This window comes from Mustela lutreola, chromosome 16 (genome assembly GCF_030435805.1).
Source record: "Mustela lutreola isolate mMusLut2 chromosome 16, mMusLut2.pri, whole genome shotgun sequence".
NCBI lineage: Eukaryota > Metazoa > Chordata > Mammalia > Carnivora > Mustelidae > Mustela > Mustela lutreola.
Window position 1 is genome coordinate 26,291,619 of NC_081305.1, and position 22,642 is coordinate 26,314,260.

At 51.6% G+C, this 22,642-nt stretch overlaps 1 protein-coding gene across 3 annotated transcripts in view; it reads left to right on the forward strand.

Annotated features, from left to right (window-relative positions):
- The first annotated feature begins 1,260 nt into the window (after positions 1-1,260).
- Positions 1,261-22,642, forward strand: part of KIFC3 (kinesin family member C3) — a 66,720-nt gene continuing 45,338 nt past the window's right edge. Inside the window, exon 1 of one of the 3 annotated variants that reach the window (XM_059150835.1) lies at positions 1,261-1,334. The gene's annotated coding sequence lies outside the window, so the exon portion shown is untranslated. The remainder of the gene's footprint in view (positions 1,335-22,642) is intronic. The other 2 variants (XM_059150837.1, XM_059150838.1) reach the window with 2 other exon arrangements.

A 22,642-nucleotide genomic window follows, 5' to 3' on the forward strand; every position in this document is an offset into this window, starting at 1 on the left:
CAGGCCAGGAGGAGGCCCCTGGCTGTCATGGCAGGCATTGGCCTTGCCCCTGCATCTCCAACAGAGCTCTTCTTGCTGGACTCCAAGCCCCTGCCCCAGGAAGCATCCTGATCTCAGAGACAACCAGCCATGGGGTACAGGTAAGGAACAAAGAGATGACTACTGAATGTCACTGAGGGGCTTATATTGTCTTTGGATAAAGGCAAGAGCCTTGTGTAGAAAGGAGAATGGATGTTTTCCTTCAAATCCTGCAAACGTGTCTCAAGTATAGTTTCTTCTTCTTCTAGTATCTTCTAGAATCTTCTTCTAGTATCTTCTAGTATCTTCTGTGCTCAGAAACTCCTGCCAACTAACCAGACTTAACACAGAGTACTAGGTTTTTCCTGTGGTGAGTATCTCCACAGTCAACGCCGCCGCCGTCAGCATCCAGCCCCATCACTTCCTGGCTGTAGGACCTTGGGCAAGTTACTCACTCTGTGCCTCAGTTTGCTCATCTGTCAAGTGGGGATAATAACACACAGTGCTGAGGTCATGCATGTGAGGTCATAGGCCAGGCCTGTTTGAGAAGAAGCACTCAGTGAGTGATTTAGGTCACTTTCTGACGAAGCTACGATTGGATCTCTGCCAAGCAGTTCAGAATTCATTGAAAAACCTTTTTATCTGAAACATCTCAATTTGCCTCTGAGACCATCAATCTTTGAAACTTTTTCTTACCGGGTTTCTTGTACATAGTAAGTGGTCCATGACCTTTATTTGAGAGGAATTTGATTACAGTTGTGTGGCCTGGTGTAAAGGTGTGGGCTCTGCCCTTTACTGGCTGTGTGACCTTGGGCAAGTCACAAAGCATCTCTGACGCATCCGTGATTGGACCTACTCAAATGGGAAGGCGGGACCATCTCTCCCTGGGTTGTCATGAGATGAAGAGAAGTGGTAAGTGCTGAGGGCTTTGAATAAATGCCCAAGTGTAAGTGTTATTGAACTGTTTTTAGGGAATCGAATTATGAGATGGAATTATTGAATTGTTTTTATTACTACTGTGGTTGTCTTACTGTTGATAAAATGACAGAGCTTGAGACGGGGTTGATTAGTTTCTGAGTGAGGCCCGGTTTGTGACCCCGATCGCATTAATTATTTACAAGTTCGTTAACTAGTTCTGCTTGATTGATTGATTGCTTCATTCAGCAAATATGTATTGAACGTTTGCTCCAAACCAGGCCCCATTCCAGTCCATGGACGGGCCACCGTGGTTCTCTTGGAGTTTGCATTCCCCATAGCTGAGACAGACAGGAAACAGTTTCGGATGGTGATGAGAGCCTTGCTGAGAATAAAACACGGTAAGAAGGCCGGTAATGGGAAGCTGGGGTGGTCAGGGAAGGCCTCAGGGAAGGAATGACATCGCTAAGACCTGGGGTTGGGCAGGAGCCGGCCTTGAGACAAGGAGAAGGAAGGGTGGTCATGCATGCAGGGAGGGGGCGGGCAGGGGTGGCCCAGATGGGGAGCACCCAGAGCACATTTCTACATTTCACTCTTTAATTTGGGTGCTTGTTCCCAGCCCGACAAGCATGCAAGGTCTAGCAAGGTCAAGAAATTGCTAGGACAGAGCTGGCCCAGAGTAAGTGTGCAAATATTTGTCGAATGCGAGTCTGAATAAAGTGACAGGTTATGCTTGTACCAGGTCCCTCTGACTGCCTCAGGGAGGGAGGACTGGGGACGCAGGGGCTTGGTGAGGGCACTTCTGAAGCCCTCTAGGATGAGGAGGCTGGGAGGTGATCCAGTTTGACATTATCTGACATGCAGGGCCCCTTGGACTTGCTAACAACTGGGATGTGGGTTCGAGTAATGACGTCTTGCTCCAGGATTTTGATTTGAGCAACTGTGACCATTTACTGAGACGGGGAAGGCTGAGGGGACATAGATTGCAGAGGGGGCATCCAGTGGGGGGAGTCAACGTGCAATGTCTGTAAGACAGCTAAGAGGGCATTGTTGATGGAATAAGATGGTGAGGAGCAAGAAAGTGCTTAAAACAGCAGAGAAACTGTCTGATGGACAAATACATGTCGCTTGAGTATCATGTAATTTTATTTTATTTTTTTAAAAGATTTATTTATTTGACAGACAGAGATCACAAGTAGAGAGGCAGGCAGAGAGAGCAAGGGAAGCAGGCTCCCTGCTGAGCAGAGAGCCTGATGATGAGGGGCTTGATCCCAGGACCCTGGGATCATGACCTGAGCTGAAGGCAGAGGCTTTAACCCACTGAAACACCCAGGTGCCCCGTATCATGCAATTTTAGATTAAAAATAAATACAAATCCAAAATCTAGATCTAAATAAGTTTGCGTACATAAACCTAACACTTTGATTATCTTCAAGTACAAAGCATCAAATAATAACATTAGCCAAAATGCCTACATTTTCAAATCACAGGCAGTGCTTTAAAATAAATGTTGATGGAATTTAAGATAAAATAAGGGACTCACAAAGAGCAAGGTCTCCAACCTACAGTTTTTGTTTTTTGCCTTTTGGTTACAGAGACAATTACAAATAACCTGTAATATTTTAGGAGAGGGGTACCCCCCCCCCAGAATAAAGATAATTTCCCAGAAGGCTCCTGTCCATTTTTAAGAAAGCTCTCAGTCCAGTGTGAGGCTTGAACTCACGACCCTGAGATCAAGACTCACATGCTCTACCGACTGGGCAAGCCAGGTGCCCCTGCTCTCAGTTCTTTGGAGGAGGCCCCCACCTGAGTTTTCAGGCCACGCCCACATTGCCCAGAGGCCACGTTAACCCCAGTCACCCACCCCACCAAGTGCTTCACGTAACCACCTGCCACCTGCGTGGTTTTTCAAACCACACTAGCGTTGCTACCGATCTCTTTATGATGAGATTTTGCAGTAACTAAAAAGGGCTGGAGTGGTTCCAGCCACTGGGAAAATGACGCCAAACCTGTGAAGAAATGGATTAAGCCAAGCTGTGATAGGGTCCAACCTGGAGGGGCTTCTCGAAAGCATTTTGCTTTTTTGGAAAAGGGCCACCACAGCACCCTTGGCAATTTCAGTCGGTTCTTTCCTTTCGGGGAAGTCATCAGAGTAGTAGAAAGGGTGCCTGTCCCCAAGTGGATGATCTGCTGGCTGCCCATATTCCACCCTCCCCCGCCCCATGGAGCTGTGCGGAGCTGTGCTCTGCAAACGCTGCCTGCAGGTGCTCGGAGCAGATCCGCGCGAAGCCTCGCCCGGGAGAGCAATTGCCGCAGACAAGCGCAGGCAGGGCCGGAACCAGGTGGCGGCGTCGGGAACTCCCAGGGTGTGTTTGGTATTCCGCGCGCGTGGAGGCTGCGAGGACGCAGCCGCAGCCGCCTGGAGGATTGCTGCTTGCAGAGCACTTGCCTTCCGCATCTCCCAGACTGCTGGGAGGTGGTGCGTAGTCAAAACATCAGCTCCCTTGCAGGTACACGGGCCTTTCACTCTGTCTCTGAGGGCTGATCTCGAGGACGCTCCTGTGTCCCCATTCTTTGTTCCCTTGCAGCCATTTGCTGGTAATGCCTCCCCTGGTTCGGAAAATACACAAAAGATGGTCCTTCTCTGTCCACGGGATGAGGCTGTGCCTCACGTTTCCCCCCAACCCCTCCTAACGGACCCTAGTTCAGCCAGCCAAGGTGGAACAGCCACTAGGGGTCGGTGGTCTTGAGTCCCAGCCGGGCTCTGCCTCAGCTTCCCTGTATGATACTCTAGCCCAATCTCAGTGTCGCCTCCACGCCGTGGAGAACTTCGAGTATCATTGCCCCCACCTCTGAGACGATGTTCTGCCTGGCATGGGTGCTCCAAAGCCTGAAACCCAAACTTTTCCGTGTACTGACTGCTCAAGACCCCGATTCCAAGGACCTTATCTGGGGGGCAGTACCAGCCCCCCCAGTTAGGAACCCTGACCTGGGCAAATGGGCACACCCTCATCCTCGCATATCACGGAGGACACCTGTCTCCCACACCTGCCCAGAACAAATGCTGGGAAAATGAAAATGTCAATTACATGGTTGCTATGGCAACACTGGCTCCTGTTGGCTGCTACCCTTGTGATGGTTTCTTTCCCGCGGAGCTGATTGAATTCCTTAGTTTTTGCCTGCTTCCCCAACTCTGTCCCCCTCTCCAAACACACACACATTCACCAGTATTCACACACTACACATCCAGATGACATGTCTTTAAAAGGCTGAGAGGAAAGCTGGGAGAATGCTTTTGGAGCGAGAGTCGACATTTTTGTGACCTTTCTGTGCCTTTTTGGGGGTAGTTCAATGAGATGGACTTTTCAGCCCAAGAACAGAAGACTCTACCACGAATTCCTTTTCTGACTTTGCACGAATTCAGCTGTTTGATCAGGAAGTTTAGCTCTTTATCGAGAAAAAGGAATGCTCTTAGCCCTACCAGGGGGGCTCTATCTGCAACCTTCCTGTTCCCTGGAGAGGAGTGGCCTGCCCACGGGTGGGGCCTGGGTGGGGGCACCCTGGTGTCCAGAGTGGCCTGGGTGCCTGGGTTGAAATCAATTTTATGAACCACAGAAGTTTGAGCTGGACACTTACTCCTTCTGTAGGCATAAAACAGGCTGAGTAGTGCCACCTTATTGGGTTAGTTTCAGAATTTAAAGGAAGGCCATGGAAAATGCTGGCAGGTAGTCCGGGCCCAGTAGATGGTAGTTCTTATTATATTCATGCTGGGGATTCCAGAAGATCCACCAAGGAAAATTGTACTGTCAACTTGTCATTATTGGAAGATACGTGCACTGACTTTCCATACGTGTGTTCTCCCCTGTTCTATGGAACAGCTTCCATAGGTTCCAGCTTCCTCTTTCAAAACAAGCTGGGATGCAATAAACAAACTCCCCCCCTCCCTTCTTGATAAAGTAGCTGATGTGATTTCATTATTTTTAAATTTTGTTTTTAAAAGACTTTTTTTTTTTTTTCTGTTGCCAAAACCTTCTGATGATGAAATCGCTTATCCTCTACTCAGAGATCCTCGAGAGTGCCTGGAGGGAAGAGGCAGCATTTCTCCCATGACTGTGTGGCTAGAACAAAAGAGGGAATCTTCTTCTGTCTTACTCACAGGGCGGAGGGGCCCTGCAGGGATCCAGTCAGTCAGTCCTGGCAAAGAGGAGAGGAATGAAGACGCTTTTCTGTTGCCCTTTTGTTTGTTTGTTTGTTTGTTTTAAATCCTTCTGAGCTCTACTATCGCAGCCTGGTATCTCCTACTGTTTCCTAGATGAACTTCCTAGGGGAAGAAAAGGGAGGGGGCGAGGCCCCGAGCATTGCGGGTTAGCGCGAGCGAGTGCTGTGCTGCCCAGAGTCACCAGAAGGGAACGGCTTGTCTTGATGGCACCTTAGGGATATTCCGATGTCCCAGGGATTTCAGAATTTTAACACTCAAAGAAAAAAAACAAAAGAATCAAGGTGATGGTTTTACTGAATAATGGATGAACTGTACCGTGCGTATAACCTTTGCTTTATTCATTCCCTCATTCCCTCCCTCATTCATTCACCCATTCGTTCCTATGTTTAAATAATGTCAGGGAGTGCAGTTTGCTCAGGGAGCAACTAAACTGATGGCGTAGGTAATTGAAACAAGGAGAGGGCCATCGAGAGACGGCACTGAGCGACTAGTTGAACAGATGGCAACCTTTAGCGATTTTTTTTTTTTTTTTTAATCCAACGGTGTAGTCAATAATGTTTCTAAGCCACGGTTCACGTCTCACTTTAAAAGTAAAATGGTACCTGCTTTCTTAAATATTGAGCATCATTAAACTAAGACTGTGCTGGGGTGTGAAACCACTTTCAGAACTGATATTGAAAGGGGCACCGGGCTGGTTCTGTTGGAAGAGCATGCGACTCTTGATCTCAGGGGTCTTGAGTTTGAGCCCCACGCTGGGTGGAAATATAACTTAAAACATAAATACACTTTAAAAAAAGAATTAAACATTGCCATTGATGGTGTCTAATTCTGTCCCCCAGATCCCTTGAAGAGGGGTGGCCATAAATTCCTTTTCAATAATTTTGGAGCTCCTCTGCCTTCTAGATGTCTCCAGAGCCGAAACTCACCTGAGCCACGGGTAGGGGTGCTGTATGTCTATATCATCATTTCTGATGCTGGCATCATAACTGTCCCAGTCTTTGAGTCCTCTGGGCTGGGGTGGGGGGTGGTCCAAGGGGGCTGCTTCCAAGTACAGCAAGCTTGCAGCCAGAGAGCCTGGAATGTAGCTGGAAGCTTCTCTGAGGCTCAGCTCTACCTGGTTGCCTCAGCCTGTGCACAGCTTTACTCCACAGTGCAGAGAATCCCCTAGGGTGATTGGCCTCAGGACCCCAGAGTGCTGTGGCTGAGCTGTCTATGCTCAGGAATTATAGGCAGGTCCTGGTGGCATTGATAGGGAGGCTGAAGACCTCGAACTCCCTGTGGGATCATCACTACGTACCACCACCACATCTTGCACAGATGGGAAGGGGGAGGGCCACTGTCCCCTCCCCCATTCTGAGTAGGGAACTTGCCTCAGGGTTCCATCCCAGGACCCTGAGACCGTGACCTGAGCCCAAGGCAGATGCTTAACTGACTGAGCCACCTAGGGGCCCCTATCTATATTTTAAGATTTTATTTTTAAGTAATCTCTACACCCAACATGGGTTTCGAACTCACAACCCCAAGAGTTGCATGCTCCAATGACGGAAACAGCCAGGTGCCCTGGGCTTATTTTTTTATAGAAGAAAAAAAAAGCCACTCCAAGATGATTCTGCAAAAATCCCTCTTTAAAAATACGTTTCCAGGGCGCCTGGGTGGCTCAGTGGATTAAAGCCTCTGTCTTCAGCTCAGGTCATGATCCCAGAGTCCTGGGATCAAGTCCCGCATCAGGATCTCTGCTCATCAGGGAGCCTACTCCCTCCTCTCTTTGCCTGCCTCTCTGCCTACTTGTGATCTCTGTCAAATAAAGAAATAAATAAATCTTAAAAAAATAAAAATTAAAAAAAAAAGTTTCCATAAGCATGATCAGGGGAGTCCTAAGATTGGGGGGAGGTTAGGAGAAGTGGTGGTAGCAGAAGATGTGGCTTTATCCACAGCCTTTTCTTTTTAAAAGAAAAGCATCTGACTACTCCAAATAGTTATTATTTTAAAATCTCTGTAGCAAGAGAGCACCAAAGGGTCTTGCTTCCTGAAATGGGTGTGTATGTTGGGATATGGGTTTGCTGGAAGGGTGAAAATGAACGTTCAATTAATTATCCTGCCACAGATGTTTCCATTTAATTTATCTCATTCCCCATCCCCCACCAAAAAAGGAAATCACAAGGATCTAGTTTATAGTCTGGCAGCCTTGAATGCCAAGTTCTGGAGCACAGAGTGCTTGGGCTCCCTGGTCTAGTGCATGGAGGGCAGCCTCAGAGGAAGGTCTCGCTTTCGTGCATCAGCATCACTGGGGACTGGGCAGAGAGGCAGCATCTCAAGCCCCACTGAATCTTAAGCTGAATTTTGACAACATCCCAGGTGATGTGAGTGCAATTTGAGAAGCACCGCTCTAGGGGAGGGGGTTGGGGGTGCTGTCTTCAGAGGAGGAGGCTGCTGGCCTCCTGCCAAGTGCTTTGGGCTTTGGGGACACCAGGAGAAGCTAGCTGCCTTGTTGGGTTAGCAGGGTTCAGCCTCCCTGATGTGCACAAATGCAATTCTAACTACAGCACCAAGCCTGGTGCAAGGCAGGCTCAGCTGCTGGGCAACAATGCTGCTCATAGGAAGGAAACCTCAAGTCTGCTCATTATTCAAACCTCTGCCCTGTTTCACGGTTTCTGCCTGACCTTGTGTAATCCTGGACTTGCAAGGTTCAAGTGCGGCTAAGTCACTGGGGCTGATGAATTTCCAACTCTGGTGACGCTTTAATTGGAGGCGACACTCCTCTTTTGTTAGCAAGGTGACTCTTTCCCATCTCAACCGTCCCCTCAAAGCCTTGGAGGGAAAATGAGGCTGACCTCATAGTAATGGCAGCTTTGCTGGCTTCTCCAAGTAGATCAATGTCTCAAGCAAGCTCACAGCATACCAATTACCCAAGGCCCTAGGGATGCTGGGATCAGTTTTTTTCTTTCCCCCCAAAATAAATATTCCTCTGGCTTTTAGTTGCAACTGCTTTTCTATATGGCAAGCATTTTCTGTACAGGAAGCATTCTCACTGCAACCCTGTGGGCATGGGGGGTTGTTCCTATTACCATTTTCCAGGAAGGAATTCAGAGTCAGAGAGGTAAAGAAACTTTTTCAAGGTCACAAAGCCAACTTAAGTGACAGAGTGGGAACCAGAACCCAGGCCTGCGTGACTCCAAAGCTAAGGCTCTCTGTCCACCTTGGCCATATCTGGACTTTCAGAGACAGAATTTCTACCACTGGTCCAGGCTTTTTTTGGTTTTCTGCCAGATGAAGAAGAAAAGCTAGAATGTTCTTCTGGATGATCTTTGTCATTCTTCTCCTGCTCCCCCCAAGTGAGAACCTGCAGGGGAATCACCTTGTTCCTCATCTTCTCCTCATGAATGTCTTGCCCCTGAGATGTGATTCCTCTGTTCCCATGGTTTCTTGCCAGGAGTTGAGCCCAGGGAAGCTCATCCACCAGGGAGAGTGGCCAGCCACGTGAGTGTCCATAGCCGGGTGGCTGTTCTGACTGAGGCCCTCCCAGGGACATGTGCGCACTGTGGCTCCCAAGATTGCCCCCGGTGCTGCTCCTTTGACACCAGGAGAGAGGCTGGGGCATTTCTTTGACAGCTCTGGCCTTGGGAGAGGAACAGATCTGGGCTCTTCAAGGGCTGCTTACCCAGGGTGCCATGATGACTTTCATGAATTCTAGGCACCTTTGCCTTTCTGGGTCCTTTTCTCCATTAAAAAGAAAAATCTAAAAATACATCTAATACTATGTTGATAATAAAGATAACTATTAATGTTATATATTAAAACATTTCCTTTATCCTGAAAACTTATTTTTTCCTTCTGATTTTTAACTGAAATTAACACAGCTCCATGGGCCCTGCAAAAAGTACCGTGGTCTCTGAGCATGGTATCCACTGCTGTTAGTGGATAAGTCGGCCTCGGGCTTACTTGAGCAAGTTGTTTGACATTCCTGAGTCTCGGTTTCTTCATCTGCAAAATGGGTGTAGCAGCGGTCCCTGCTTTAATCATAGAGTAGCTTGCATAGAGGTGCCCTGTGGTACCTGGTATCTGGTCGGTGCTCAGAGGTGCTTGCTGTCCCTGCCCTCTGCTGTGGGACCTGCTGTGGAGAGGCGCAGAGTCACAGCCCTGAGGAGTGTGCTGCTTCTCAGGCAGTCCCTAAAGGGGAAGTGGAAGGGTTTATGTGGTCCATGCTGCTTCCTGATCCCGCATCACAAAGTATTAGTACCAAGAGGGTCTGCAGAGTCTGCCCTCTGCCCAGCCCCGGGAAGAGGCTGGATCTGTCCGGGCAGAGCTGGGACAAGAACCCAGGCTTGGACCCCAGCCCAGAGGCATTGCGCCCCACCCGAGGCTGTCTGTTCGGGGTGCCACCCTCAGAGAGACAATTACCAGCACATCTTCTTGGCAGAGACATAGACAAGACTTTGCCGCAAACCTCCCTCCTGCCGCCCACGATGCCTCCTTGGCCATCCCCCCACCCCCACTCCGTTTCCTCATGGCCACGTCTGCACGTGGGCTGCCTCGTGCAGTGCCCAGCGCAGGCCTGGCCTTGAAGGAAGCTTCAGCTCTGGGCGGAATCCCGGTTCTACCACTGAGTTGCTGGGCACCTTGCTTCATGTCGGCTTCCTCCCCTGGGACAGGGACAGAACCATACTTCCTACCTCACAGGGCAGTTGCAAAAGCGATATGAGATGACGCAGGTAAAGCCCTTGCTCAGTGATAGGCACAGGCGGGGGCTCTGTCATGAGGACAAAGGTAACTGGGAGGAGGAGGGAGGGACACTGAACTGTTTTCTCCTCCATTCTCCTTAAATGGCTGCTCACAGGGAAAGCCCCTGAGGGGGGGTCCATGGGCAAAGTGGCAGGCCCCACTACTTGTTAGTAGTGTGACATCGAGCAAGTACTTCACCTTTCTGTGCCTCAGGTTCCTTACTCAAAACTGAAATAGTCCTAGAACTTACCTTGAGGGGTTATCAGGAGGGTATACATGAGTTAATGCATCGAAGATGCTACCTTGCTACCTGGTATGTAGTGAGCGCTCTCTAGATGTTAGGTATCTTGTTGCTGTTGTTGATATATGAGCCACAGATGACAGAATGCCTTCGCCTTCAGGATGGAACTTTCTAGAACTTACATGGGGTTCCAGAAATGAGAGTTCGAGTTCCCGGTTCCTTCCTCTCCACAGTATGAGAGAAACACTCCCTGCCCTTGGGATGGATTGTAGCTCAGGGAATGGAGGGGAGTTTCTGGCTACCCAAGGCCTCATCGTTGCTAAGATCCAAGCCGATGACTCCTCAGCCTCCAAAAACAGCCATGTCATCAGAGGGCTGCCGACACGAACATCCCTGTGAGGGGTTGTACGGGCAGCAGGAGGCTCTGGAGAGGTGAGCTCCCGGCACCTTGAGGGGAAGGGGGAAGGAAGGGAAGGGACAACAGGTGTCGATTGTCTCCTCTCTCTCAGGCATGGGGTGGCTCTTTAGCTTGGCTCTGGATTTTTGGCTATGGTGCTGTGGAAGGTGAGTGGCCCGGGGGGGCTGTCAGTCAGGGTCCTTGGCTCTCTGGCTTTAGCTCTCACCGCATTGTCACTGTGGGGAGTGCCCTCTGGCTTACAGCCAGCCGGACTCCAAGCTGTGGCCTGTGGTCACTGCCCATGGGAAGCTCCCGGCCCAAGGGCACCCAAGTTAGCCCCCAAGTATGTTGACACCAGACTCGAACCTGCCACAGGATGTTCTCAGTTCTGGTTCCTTTTAGCTTTTCTCTCATGGAGTCCCTTCCCTGTGCTGTGGGCCCTGAATGTGAGAAATGCGGTGTGTGCTCTCCGCACGGTGCTCCGCTGGACACTGCGGTTACCCCGCGTCCTTAGTGGCTGCTGGCATCAAATATTCATACCTAACTGAGCGTGTGAGCTCCAGAGCCTTCCAGACACGGGGTCCAGTTTCATAGACCGGAGGCGGCAGCTGCGGGAGGGGTCTGCCGCCAGCCCCAGGGGCCCAGGGCCCGAGCAGCCCAACACTCCTGTTCCACAGCCGCGTTCTGGAAATCGGAGGTCAAGGAGCGTGACGACGACCGTGAGAGGTATGTACCCTGGTGGATGAAGCGAGATAAAGAATCTCACTTCTGGAATCTGATCTCAAATGTGCTAGCTGTCTCCGCCGCTGTCAGCGGAACAAACAGGTTGCTTCCTGTATGATGGCCGGATCGAAGCGTGCGTGTGCACACACACTCACACACATACACACACACGCACACACAGGTGGTGGTCAGAGGCAACTTTCTTATGCATCTTCTTTTCCCCTGTACCAAGACTTCCTACTGTGGAGGTCTGTGAACTTCCCTTCAGAAATCTGATGCAAAATAATTGCGCAGGGTTTTTGTGGTTTTGGTTTTGGTGCTTTTTTGTTTGTTTGTTTGTTTGTTTGTTTTTGTCTGGAGAGAGGAGTCTTCTTTTTCATCAGATTCTCAAAGGGGCTGCTGGTTCCTATCCGAAATTTTAAAACGCTAGCGGTTCCACCTCTAGGAACACCTACGACTCCGTGTTGAGAGCCGAGATCCAGCTACAAGGACGTTTCCTTTGGAAGCTGTTTCGTGGTTGTAAAAGACTAGAAGTGACTCCATGACCCATCGATAGAGACGGGCTAAATCAGATGGGTCCATCCGCCCTTCAGAAGATGCACAGCCCTAGGGAGGCAACGTGTCTATGGGGTGTGGAGGACTCTCTAGAAGGGTTAAGTAAGAAAAGCAAAGTTTGTGTGCTTGTTTTTCCTTTCTCTGCCTGCACACTGAGCACTGTGCGTACTGTGCTGACATTTGTGGGACAGTGGGACATTTCTTCGCAAGAGCTTGTATGGGAAGTCTCCCGGGCAGGGTCCCCTAGCCATGCTTGCAATGATTGTCTCAGAGGAGGCAGATGGGGGAGGGGGGGTTCAGAGGTCAGGGGTGAGGGGGACTCTTACTTTTCACCGGACTTTGTGCTGTTTGAACGTGTGTGGCATGTATTCGAGCGGTCTGACAAGAATACAGCCCCACCGGGCGACGTGCCAACTTGGCTTTCGAAAGAACCTGAGCAGAGAGAGGCAAGTGAACGGCAGGCTCCGGGCCGGACAGGGGGTGGCTAATTTGGGTGGGCAGCTGCCGCTTCTCTAAATTAAGAAGGTGGCCGCAGTCAAAGCCTGACTCACAGCTGGCTCCGCGGCGGCCGAGGGAGCTAAGCAGAGTGGCGTCTTCCTTGCGCCGCCCTGAGCAGCCCGTTGCAGGCAAGCTCGTATCTGGGTCTTAATCACGGCATCCAGGCTTTCATGGATGGGCTCAAAGCTGTGTGCAAACCCACTGACCCTCCTCGGAGCCCTTTGAGGCCGGGAGGCCACAGCACGGGCGCCTGGTGCCTGCCAGCGAGGGAAGGACAGGAAGGAGGGGACAGTGCTGTGATGTTTGAGGACTGACAGTGGTATCTCTGCCCCACCTCCCGCAGGTGGAACGTCCCAGGGAGGTCATCCGTGAGGGAGCAGTCTGGGTTGCCCACGGGACCAGCTCCAGGCGGCCATCAACCAGCCGGGCAGGCCCGGCTGCATCTGACGGTGCTGTAGGCCGCATTCCTCAGCCCTGAGGCACCCATTTGACAGGGCCGGAGCTCCGGTTACTGACAGCCACCCGTCCTTCATGTGCTGGGTTCCGGCCGGTCCCGGGGACAGCTGAGCAGGTCTCAGATGCAGGTTAACTATGTGCCTGAGGCCGAGTGCAGGCCTGGTCAGGAGGCGTCAGGGGACAGGCCTGGCCTCCCCGTAGGCTTCCGTTTATGCTTGAGGCCTTGGTTGTGCTCCAGGCAAAGGGCAACTTGGCCGCTTTGATATCCTGTTGTGAGGCGAAATCCCAGAATCTGCCAGTCAGTCTCTGGCCCAGCTCTTTTCACTCATGGAGTAAGATAAGACGAGGCATCTGGGCTGCATTCCGTCCAGTCACTATGCTGCTGGTTCCAGGGGTGGCCTCAGGGCCCTCGCTGCTGCAGGGAGCCTCACAGGACCCACAAAGAGGCTCATCGTGGGGTGCCTGGGTGGCTCAGTGGGTTAAGCCTCTGCCTTCAGTTCAGGTCATGATCTCAGGGTCCTGGGATCGAGCCCCGCATTGGGCTCTCTGCTCATCAGGGAGCCTGCTTCCCCACTCCCTCTCTGCCTGCCTCTCTGCCTACTTGTGATCTCTCTCTCTCTCTGTCAAATAAATAAATAAAATATTAAAAAAAAAAAAAAAAAAGAGGCTCGTCATGTGCCCAGCAGCATTCAGCCACAAGGTTGGTCCGGAAGCAGGGTGACCCCCGCCCCCACCCCCCCATCTCTGTTCACACGGGACTGAAGGATTTTCCAGGATGCCAGATTTTCAGTTGCCAAAGCCAGGACAGTCCCCAGCGATCTCGGATGTCTGGTCACCCTCCCTGGAAGCCTGCCACCAGAGGGACATGCTCTTTTTTGGCAGGGGAATATGCCAGAAGCAAGCATCCTTTCAAGGGCAAGGCCATGCTTTCTTCTTCTTTTGCTTTCACAGTTTCAGGCTTTACAGAACAGTTGCAGGAATAACCCAAAGAATTCAGAGGTACCCTCCTGCTAGATCCCATCGGTGTTAACACTTTACATCTGCTTTATCTTTCTCTCTCTCTCTCTCGGAAATGTAAGAGAAAGCTGCAGATATGACACTTCTTTACCTCTAAATACTTCAGTGTATGGTTCCTAAAAAAAAGAAATTCTCTTTTGTTGTAACTCATGTGTGATGATCACAACCGGCCAGTTAACACTGAGACCATGCTACAGGTCTAATCGACAGCCTGTATTGGGGTTTTGTCAATTGCCCCAGTAATGCCCTTTACGGCCAAGGACAATCAAGCTCAGGTGTGACCTTCGGTGTTTGGGTCCCTTGAGTCTCTTTTCCATCCCAAACAATTCCAGAGTTTTTCTTTGTATTTCATGACATTGACATTTTTGAAGAGGATAAGCCAGTTATTGTGTAGAATGCAGGATCTTTCCGCAATGCCGGGCACATGATTGGCCCTGTGTACGTGTTATCATGTATTGAGCACCTACTGTATACCAGGCTCTTCACATACATGATCTCGTTCATCTCTTCAACAGTGCTTTGAAAGATGCGGAATAGGATTATTCCCATTTTGCACAAAAGGAAACAGGCTCAGTGAGGTTTAGGGGTTTGCCTGAGGTCATTCGGCTGGTGAGAGGTGGACTCACATTTTAACCCCAGAGCCCACACTAGGACATTGTACCCTGGTGGAATTTTCTCTGTCTTTTATTGGCCAATGTTGTTTCTGTTCAAATTCTGGAGCAATGAGGTCAGCAAGTTATTGTTAAGATCCCAGCTATCTCTTACCTAGAACCCTCCCCCATGCACCTACAGAGAGAAAGGCTGACCCTTGTACTTCCTGAGGGCTCCCCAGGCCAAGACACAAGGGGGCAATTAGCTTCCAGAGCCTCGGAGAAATTGCAGGCGGATGAGTGCAGAGAATCGCAGGGTGAAAATTCACCTTTGAGTTTAAACAAGCCCTGATCCAAGTCCTCCTTCCCGGCTGGAGGCGGGCCTGGACTAAGGAACCCTTCCTGGTCAGGTCTCCGTGTCTGTGGCTAGAGCTGGAGCAGCAGAGGGACAGCCGGCTCCCCTTCCTCCCTCTGTCTCTGCTTCCTTTTGGGGGAATCTGGTCACTCTCCTCTGGTAAATGACTCAAGGCCCAGCAGCCCCAGGATCCCCTACCTCCGCCTTGACCCTCCTTGACCCTGTCCTGGTTCCTGCTTCCTCCTCCTGCCCACCTTCCCTCAGAGCAGCTCTCCTCACTGGCAGCCACAGAGAGCTGTTTGATCCTCATGGATGAATGAATAGGTAAAAGGAGGCAGCATGTTTGGGGGCTTAGCTTTTGCTTATTGTCCTGCCAAGTAACCCTTAACTCTTACCAGACTCTCTCTGGTCTCTTCTCCCAACTGGCTGGCCACGAGTTCTGGTGGGCACTGCCCTTGAGAAACAGCCTCCCTTTGCCCATTTCTGCCCTGGTCTGCATCCCCTCATGGCTCACACACTCCTCGCCTCCCCAGGATTTCTCCAGCAACTTCTGCTCAGGCTTCAGCCTTCAGGGCTACTCCCGGGCTGTCCCCACTGCTGGTCTGGTCTTTTCCCAGGCTTTCTTTTCTTTCTTTCTTTCTTTCCTTTTTTTTTTTTTTTAAGATTTTATTTATTTATTTGACAGACAGAGATCACAAGTAGGCAGAGAGGCAGGCAGAGAAAGAGGAGGAAGCAGGCTCCCTGCTGAGCAGAGAGCCCGATGCTGGGCTCGATCCCAAGACCCTGGGATCATGACCTGAGCAGAAGGCAGAGGCTTAACCCTCTGAGCCACCCAGGTGCCCCATTTTCCCAGGCTTTCTTTGGGTGGTCTGTCTGTGGCTTTATATCTCTGTTGAATTCATTTATTTATTCATTCGCCAAATACCCAATGAACACCTGCACAGGAGGGACTGTGCCAGGTGCTGGGGTCAGCAGGGAACAGGACAAAGTCCTTACCTTGATGGGAAAGAGACAATTAAGGAGCATACAATAAATAAAGAGGACAACTGCAGGTTGCATCAAGTGCTATGAAGGAAAGATAACGGGGGGATTACATAGACAACAATGGGACCATTGATGCTGGACTGGTGGCCAGGGAAGACCACTCTGAGATGGGCACAGTAGAGCTGAGATTCTAAGGATGAGGAGCCAGAATGCACAGAGTTGGCAGAATGGCATTCTAGGCAGGGAGAACAGTAAGTGCAAAGGCCCGGTGGCATGCGTGGGGAACAAGAAGGAAGCCTATGCAGCTAGAGCTGAGCTAAGCTGAAGGAGATCAACAGAGCCAGCCCCGCAGGGCCTTGTTGACCGCAGGAAGGAGTTTGGATCTGTCGTAGCTCCATCAGAAGCTACTGGGGGTTTTAAAGTCAGAAGGTGATGTGCTCTGATTTTCATGTTAGGACCTCTCTCACTGTCATGGTGGGTCAGAAGAGAGGCCCCCCAGGCTCCCACCTCCCTGCCTGTGCCAAGCTGTGTCCTCCCCCTGCCCTACGTTGCCAAGAACAAACTGGCTCGCTCGGCCCGTTGGTCCTGGGTCTGTCTTCCTCTCAAATCCTCCTCTAGTCCTCCACACCCCTTGTATGCTTAAAGGCGATCCCCTCACAGTGGCCACATGTGCAAACTTGAAAGTCCCTGAGAGCACTTTCTGCAGAGACCAACACAGGGCTCTGGACTCAGGCAGGCCTGGGACCGAGTCCTGACTTGGCCACTTGCCAGGAGAGTGACCTTCCTCTGAGCCTCAGTCTCCTCCAGGGAAGTGGAGGAACCAGTAGTGCCTACTTCGTGGGACATTTGTGAAGATTATCAGAAAGTGCTAGACTGTGCCTGGACCAGTGCCCGGCACGTGGCCAACAGCAGGCTGCATTGGTATTGTGAGCCCCTTTGTCTGAGAGCAACTGGGGGTACGGTGCCCACTGCGTTGTTCTCTGTTGCTGCTGCCAGGCTCCACGGCTCACCTGCAGGCTGGGAGGCCCTTCTGTGGTTCTGTGGTCTTGACCTGGTTTTCCTCCGCTTGGTAACCACTCCAACAGCTGACTTCGTAGCTGGCAGACCACAGTGTAGGACGAGGGGCTGAAACCTGAGGAGGTAAATTTAAGCCGCAGATTTACAATGCCTTTTATGGGCTTGGCAAGTGTGGCCGAAGTAAACACAGCATGGGCACTGATCACGTTAGGTAAATAGCCTTCACTGGCTTAGCCAAGTCTCAGAATGTTCCCGTTAGACCCCCATTTGGAGCCTCTCTAGGGTAATGTGCTAGGCCTGTTAGGTTTGAGAGGTCTGCCATCCTTTAGCTGTGCGACCTTGGTCAAGTTAGCTAAGGGAGCCTTCTTTTCCTTTGTAAACTATAAGCCAGGCCGCTCAAGGCTGTGGCAAGAAGACAGTGTGAGGACCACCAGGAGAAGCTTTGTGCCCACAGAACTGCTGGACCAGGGAGGATGATGTCTGGCATAGAGTAGTGTGAGTTGTAGAATCGGAGAGACTGGGTTCCTGTCTTGGCTGTGTGACCTGGGGCAGATGCTTAACCTCTCTGAGCCTGTTTTATTACATGTGAGATGATGGTAAGAGCAGTGCTGGGGTTGTTGGGAGAATTATGTGTGATATACAGGGTTGAATAATGTCTCCTACAAACTCATTTTCCTTTTGGAGCCGTGATTGCGACCTTCCTCAGAAATAGGGTCTTTGCATAGGTAATTGAGAAGAGATCACAGGAGGTTAGAATGGGTCCTAATCCAATATGATCGATGCCTTTAAAAGAAAAGACAAATTTGGACAAAAAGACACAGACGCACAAAGAGGAGAACAGCATGTAGACAGAGATAGATCAGAGTGATCACTATACAAGGCACCGTACCCCAGCGGCTGCAAGAGGCAAGGAGGGGTTCTTCCCTAAAGCCTGCAGAAAAGGTATGGCTCTGCCAATGCCTTGAATTTGGACCTCTGGTCTCTAGAATTATGAGGGACTACATTGCTGCTGTTCAAACCATCCAGATTGGGATAATTCATTTCAGCAGACCCCGGAAAATCCATACATGTGATAATCCAGAAAAAAGTGTCCAGGGCGGTGCCTGGCATCTGGGCAGTGTGTTATTATTATCCTGCTCATCACTTCTGCTCGACTGGGGGAGAGCCTGCCACCCTTCTGCCCTCCAGGCTTGCGTGGAGTGGGGTGGCTGTCCTGGCCATGGATGTGTTGGCTGCCCGTCGGGGGCGGGGGTGGCTGGCTCCCGTGCATCTTGGCGGTTATGCCGAGGTTTTGGGGAGGGGTGGTGGCTTGCCCTGTAGCCGAGGCCTCCTGGGAGCCACCCAGTGTGGCAAGAGCCCAGGTCTGGTTTCTGGAGTCCAGCTTGGCAGATGCCTCATGAACCTGTCTGGCAACAACATTCTTCTGACAGACAGAGCAGCCGGCTGTCACTCCACAGCCCCTTGTGGTTTTGTAACTCGTAGATGAAGAATGTCAGCTGTGATTCACTGAGACCAGAGGTTCCCCCGTGGCAGGCAGAACCCTTGCCGTCTGCCCAGCTTCTGTTCAGTGACTGAATGTGGGTCCTCTGAGGCCTCCTTTGGAAGGAATCGAGGGTGAGATAGGCTTCTGGGATGAAGCCCTGCCTTCCCTGGGATCCCAGCGTGGCTTCTGAGTTTGGGGCCAAGAGAGTTAGGCTTTGGGTTTCAGGTGGGCAGGAGACGGAAGTGGCCTCAGGATGCCTGGTTCTGGCACTTTCCTTGGACTGGCCACTTTATCCTTTAGGGCCTCAGTTTTCTCACCTGTAAATGGGGATGTTTTGAGGGCGCAAGGAGCTATGGGAAGCAGCGGGCGCCCTCCTCCCCTCCGCCCCGCCGGCGCTAAGCACATCTGTAAATGACTATTAGTAGCAGCTCCTTCCTGTTTGTGTCCAGTCATTTATATTGAGGGACTTGGAGGTCCCAGGGGAAGAAAGGACAGGACTCCTGACCACCCCAGTTGAAGTTCAAGGATGGAAAAACCAGCCTGCTGGGCAGGGGAAGCCCTGCCGAGTCTGTCACACAAGTGGATGCCTGGGGCCCGGGGCACAGATTTAACCCAGATGCCAAGCACTGCCTGTGTGCCTGGTGGGGGAAGGGGCCAGGAAAGGGGTGGTGGTGGTATGGGGGTGTTTTTGGTAAGCCAGAGCACTGTGATGCCATGAACCCAGGCAGCCCGGCTGTGGGACAAACCAGGCTGGGCACCGTTGAGACAGCGACGATGCCCCTTCTTCCCAGTGGCAAATGCAGTGTTTCTCCCCACTTTCATTTTTGGAGCTGGTGTTTCCAACATCAGGGGCAGCACCCATTCTGGAGGTATCCCCAGCTTCCCTGGTGAAGGGGTTCAAGCATCCATGTTGGACAGCCAGGCCGGGAGCTCTGATAGGGTCGCAGCTCCGCCAGTGGGGTTGAAGGGCGAAGACCCTTGCAAAGTAGCCCCTAGGGCTTCTGAGGAAAGTTGAGAGGGTAGGTCCTAGAGTTCCCTAGGGTTTTGAGCTTGGACCACAAAAACCACCCCAGGCCCCCAGCCTCCACAGTCTGCACTGTCTGCTGGCATCAGCCTCCAGAGATATTCTACCCCAGCCAGGACAGGGCTAGGCCTGAGCAGTCCAGAGCACGTGCAGGGCACGGTTTCTGCCGCAACTCTCTTCTCTCCAAGTTCCCTCCCAGTGTCACCACATTGGAACTTAAGAAACTGGATTTGAGCATCTGCTGCAGTGCTAGGCTTCGGGTCAAAGCCTGGCAATCATGTTAATCGTAACGATCCTGACAACAGTGATGGTTTCTGCATCTGTAAAATGGGCGAGTAGTAGCCACCTCCCAGGTGCTATAAGGATTACATGAGCTCATGTATATAATGTACTTAGCACCTAGTGCCTGGAACACAATAAATGCTTCACTAATATTAGCCACAGTGGCTGCTATTTATGAGGACATCGAGGCTCAGAGAGGTCAAATGCCTTATGCAAGGTCACACAGCATAAGAGCCTGAGTCCAGGAGCTCCAGTCTAATGGAGGAGACTGATAAGTCCCCCATAAACTCCAACCCAGGGTACTAAGTGAGTTAAGGGAAGGGTCAGTGGTCCTGGCGGGGTTCTGGCTCGGTAGAGTCAGGAAGACCTGATGGAGGATCCTTTCTGTCGGGCTCCCAAGGAGAATGAGCTGTCATCTTGGAGGTACAAAGGTGGGAAGGCATAGACACCTGGTAAACTGAAGGAACAGAGACAGGTGTCTTGGAGAGCAAGAATGAGAGCAAGGGCTGGGCAGGTCAGCTGCCAGTGGTTGCTGAACAGTGTTGAATGCATGCTGAGAATGACCAGGACCCCACTGGCAGTCCCCTCGACGGGCAGCATGGTGCAGTGGTTCGAGACCTGGACTCTAGAGCCAGCCTGCCTGGGTCAACCCTACAGAGCATGGCCAACAGCACCCGCACCCTTTGGTAGAAAGAAGAAGGCCAGGACCCTCAGCCCGGGGCTGGGGTACACTCCCTCAGCCTCTGCCATCCTGTATGCCAGGCATAGCATGGCTTTTATGCCAAGGAAGCATCTGGGTCTCCTCCCTGGAAGAAGTCCGCTGCAGGGGACTGAACGCACCCAGGTGGAAGGTTGCCAGCTGCCGGCAGCTATCGGTCGTGAGCAGGTCGCAGGCTGGGGGTCAGCTTCCCAACAGAGCAAAATCCCAATTCTTGACAAGCAGGTGCTCAGCAGGCATATGGGTGTGACCCGACAGCTAGGACGCTCGGAAAGTTGTTATCGTCTGCGGGATGGGGCTTCCTCCGTTCCCTTATGGTTGGGGCATCCAGTGCCATGTGCCCCAGGCGGCTGGTGCAGAGAGGATGTTTGCCGGGTGAGGTTTGTCTAGGAGAGGTGCTTGTAAGGAGAGATTCAGAAGGGAGGCCGTGCCTCCCAGACCCGTCCCCTCTTTCAACAGTAAGTTGCCCTAACAGCAGGAGCGGACTGAGCTCCAGCCTCTTACTGGCCAATTTGGCCCTCATTTTGGGTCCCCTGCACCTGTGCACCTGGCCTGCAGTCAAGTCTGGGCTGACATGGCCTCCGGGACAGCTGCATCTGTCTGTGTCCCCCACTGCTGCCAAGAAGACAGCTACACCAGTTTGCAGGGGCAGGTGGGGGGTGCCCAGGAGACGCAGGGATTTCTCATGTGGGCGTTCTGGCGTGCCACAATGTCTCCAAGCAACCGAGAGAGCCCCTGGCTGGCCTCATGTTTGCGAGCCAGGGGCTGCTTCCAGGCCTTCCCAGTCGGAGCAGCACTGGGCCCCAACTCAGGGCCTCTTCCTTCTCCTGGACGCTGCCCCTGCTTTGGCCTCCATCCCTTTTCTGGACCTCCCCACCCCCGCCTCCCCATTCCCGCAGGCCCACACCTGCTCTTTGACTTGGGTCCTTCACCGTTGAGGACACCAAGAGCTCCTGACACTTCTGGTCAGAATCTGGAGCCATCGCCTCTCACTTGGGTGTCTTTCCAGACCCCTACCCTAGGCTCTGGAGTGTGGGTGCTTGGAGGAGAGAGACTCAGGCTGGGCGCTGGGGGTCCCACTCCCAGGAGACAATTCCAAAGGCAGTTCTGACCTAAGCTTCATGCCGGTCTCCTGCCCACCCTCTCTCCCTCTTTCCTTTCCTTCCTTCCTCCTTTCTTTTCTTCCTTTCTCTCTTAAGCAGCTTTACTGAGATATAGTTAACATACCATAACATTCACCCATTGAAATTGTACAATGTGGGGCACCTGGGGGTCCAACTTCCGGTTTTGGCTCTGGTTGTGATCTTGGGCTCGTGGGATTGAGCCCCACAGTGGTCTCCACGCTCAGTCTGGAGACTGTTTCTCTCTCCCTCTTCCTCTGGCCCTCTTGCCCCTGCTCTCTCTCTTTCTCTCTAAAACAGATAGATACATATCATTTTTTTTAAAGGTTTTTTATTTATTTATTTGACACAGAAAGAGAGGTCACAAGTAGGCAGAGAGGCAGGCAAAGAGAGAAGGGAAGGCAGGCTCCCTCCTGAGCAGAGAGCCCGATGTGGGGCTCGATCCCAGGACCCTGAGATCATGACCCAAGCTGAAGGCACAGGCCCAACCCACTGAGCCACCCAGGTGCCCCAATAAATCCTTTTTTTAAAAAAGTGTAAAACTCAATGGTTTTTAATTTATTTGCAGAATTGTGCAACCGTAAACATAATCTAATTATAGAATATTTCATCACCCCAAAAAAGCCCCATTAGCAGTCACTCCCCATCCCCACCCTTGCCCCCCAGCCAGTAATCATCTTTCTTTTGCCGCCCTCATTTGTGACATGACCTGTGATCAGCGAAGCCGGAGCCCCAGGCTGGAGTTACCCGTTCGGGGCCCAGGCCTTCAGCAGGCAGAATCTCAAGAGTCATCCCTTCCATCTATTCCACTCACTCCCTCGTGGCTTTGGTGCTGGAACGTTTGCCAGCCCACCCTCCTGTTTACCCAGGGAGGAGCCCCAGAGAAGGGAAGACGTCTGCCCAAGGTCACTCAGGGATTGGGAACACGGCTCCTGGCCTGGAGCACCTGCCTTTTCCAGCACCCCAAAGCCATCTTCCCACAGCTGCCCCCTACTCATTTAGGGGCCTCCCCCAGCCGTTCTTAAAACATAGTCCCTCGGTTTCTCCATCTGTGAAATGGGATTATAGCATTGGCTATGTGGTTGAGAGGATTCCATAAAACCAGAGGCAACCAACCGTACAGCTCAGTGCTCAGCACTGTTAAAAAACAAAATTCATCAGAGTAAATAAAAAGCTCAAACTGGCCTTTATTTAGTCATCCGTGAATCGGGCAGCATCCTGTCTAGCAAACAGAAACGAACTCTGTCAAGCTACAGATAAAGGTTTTTAAAGGCAGAGAGGGAATGAGAGGGAAGGAAATTATTAGCAAA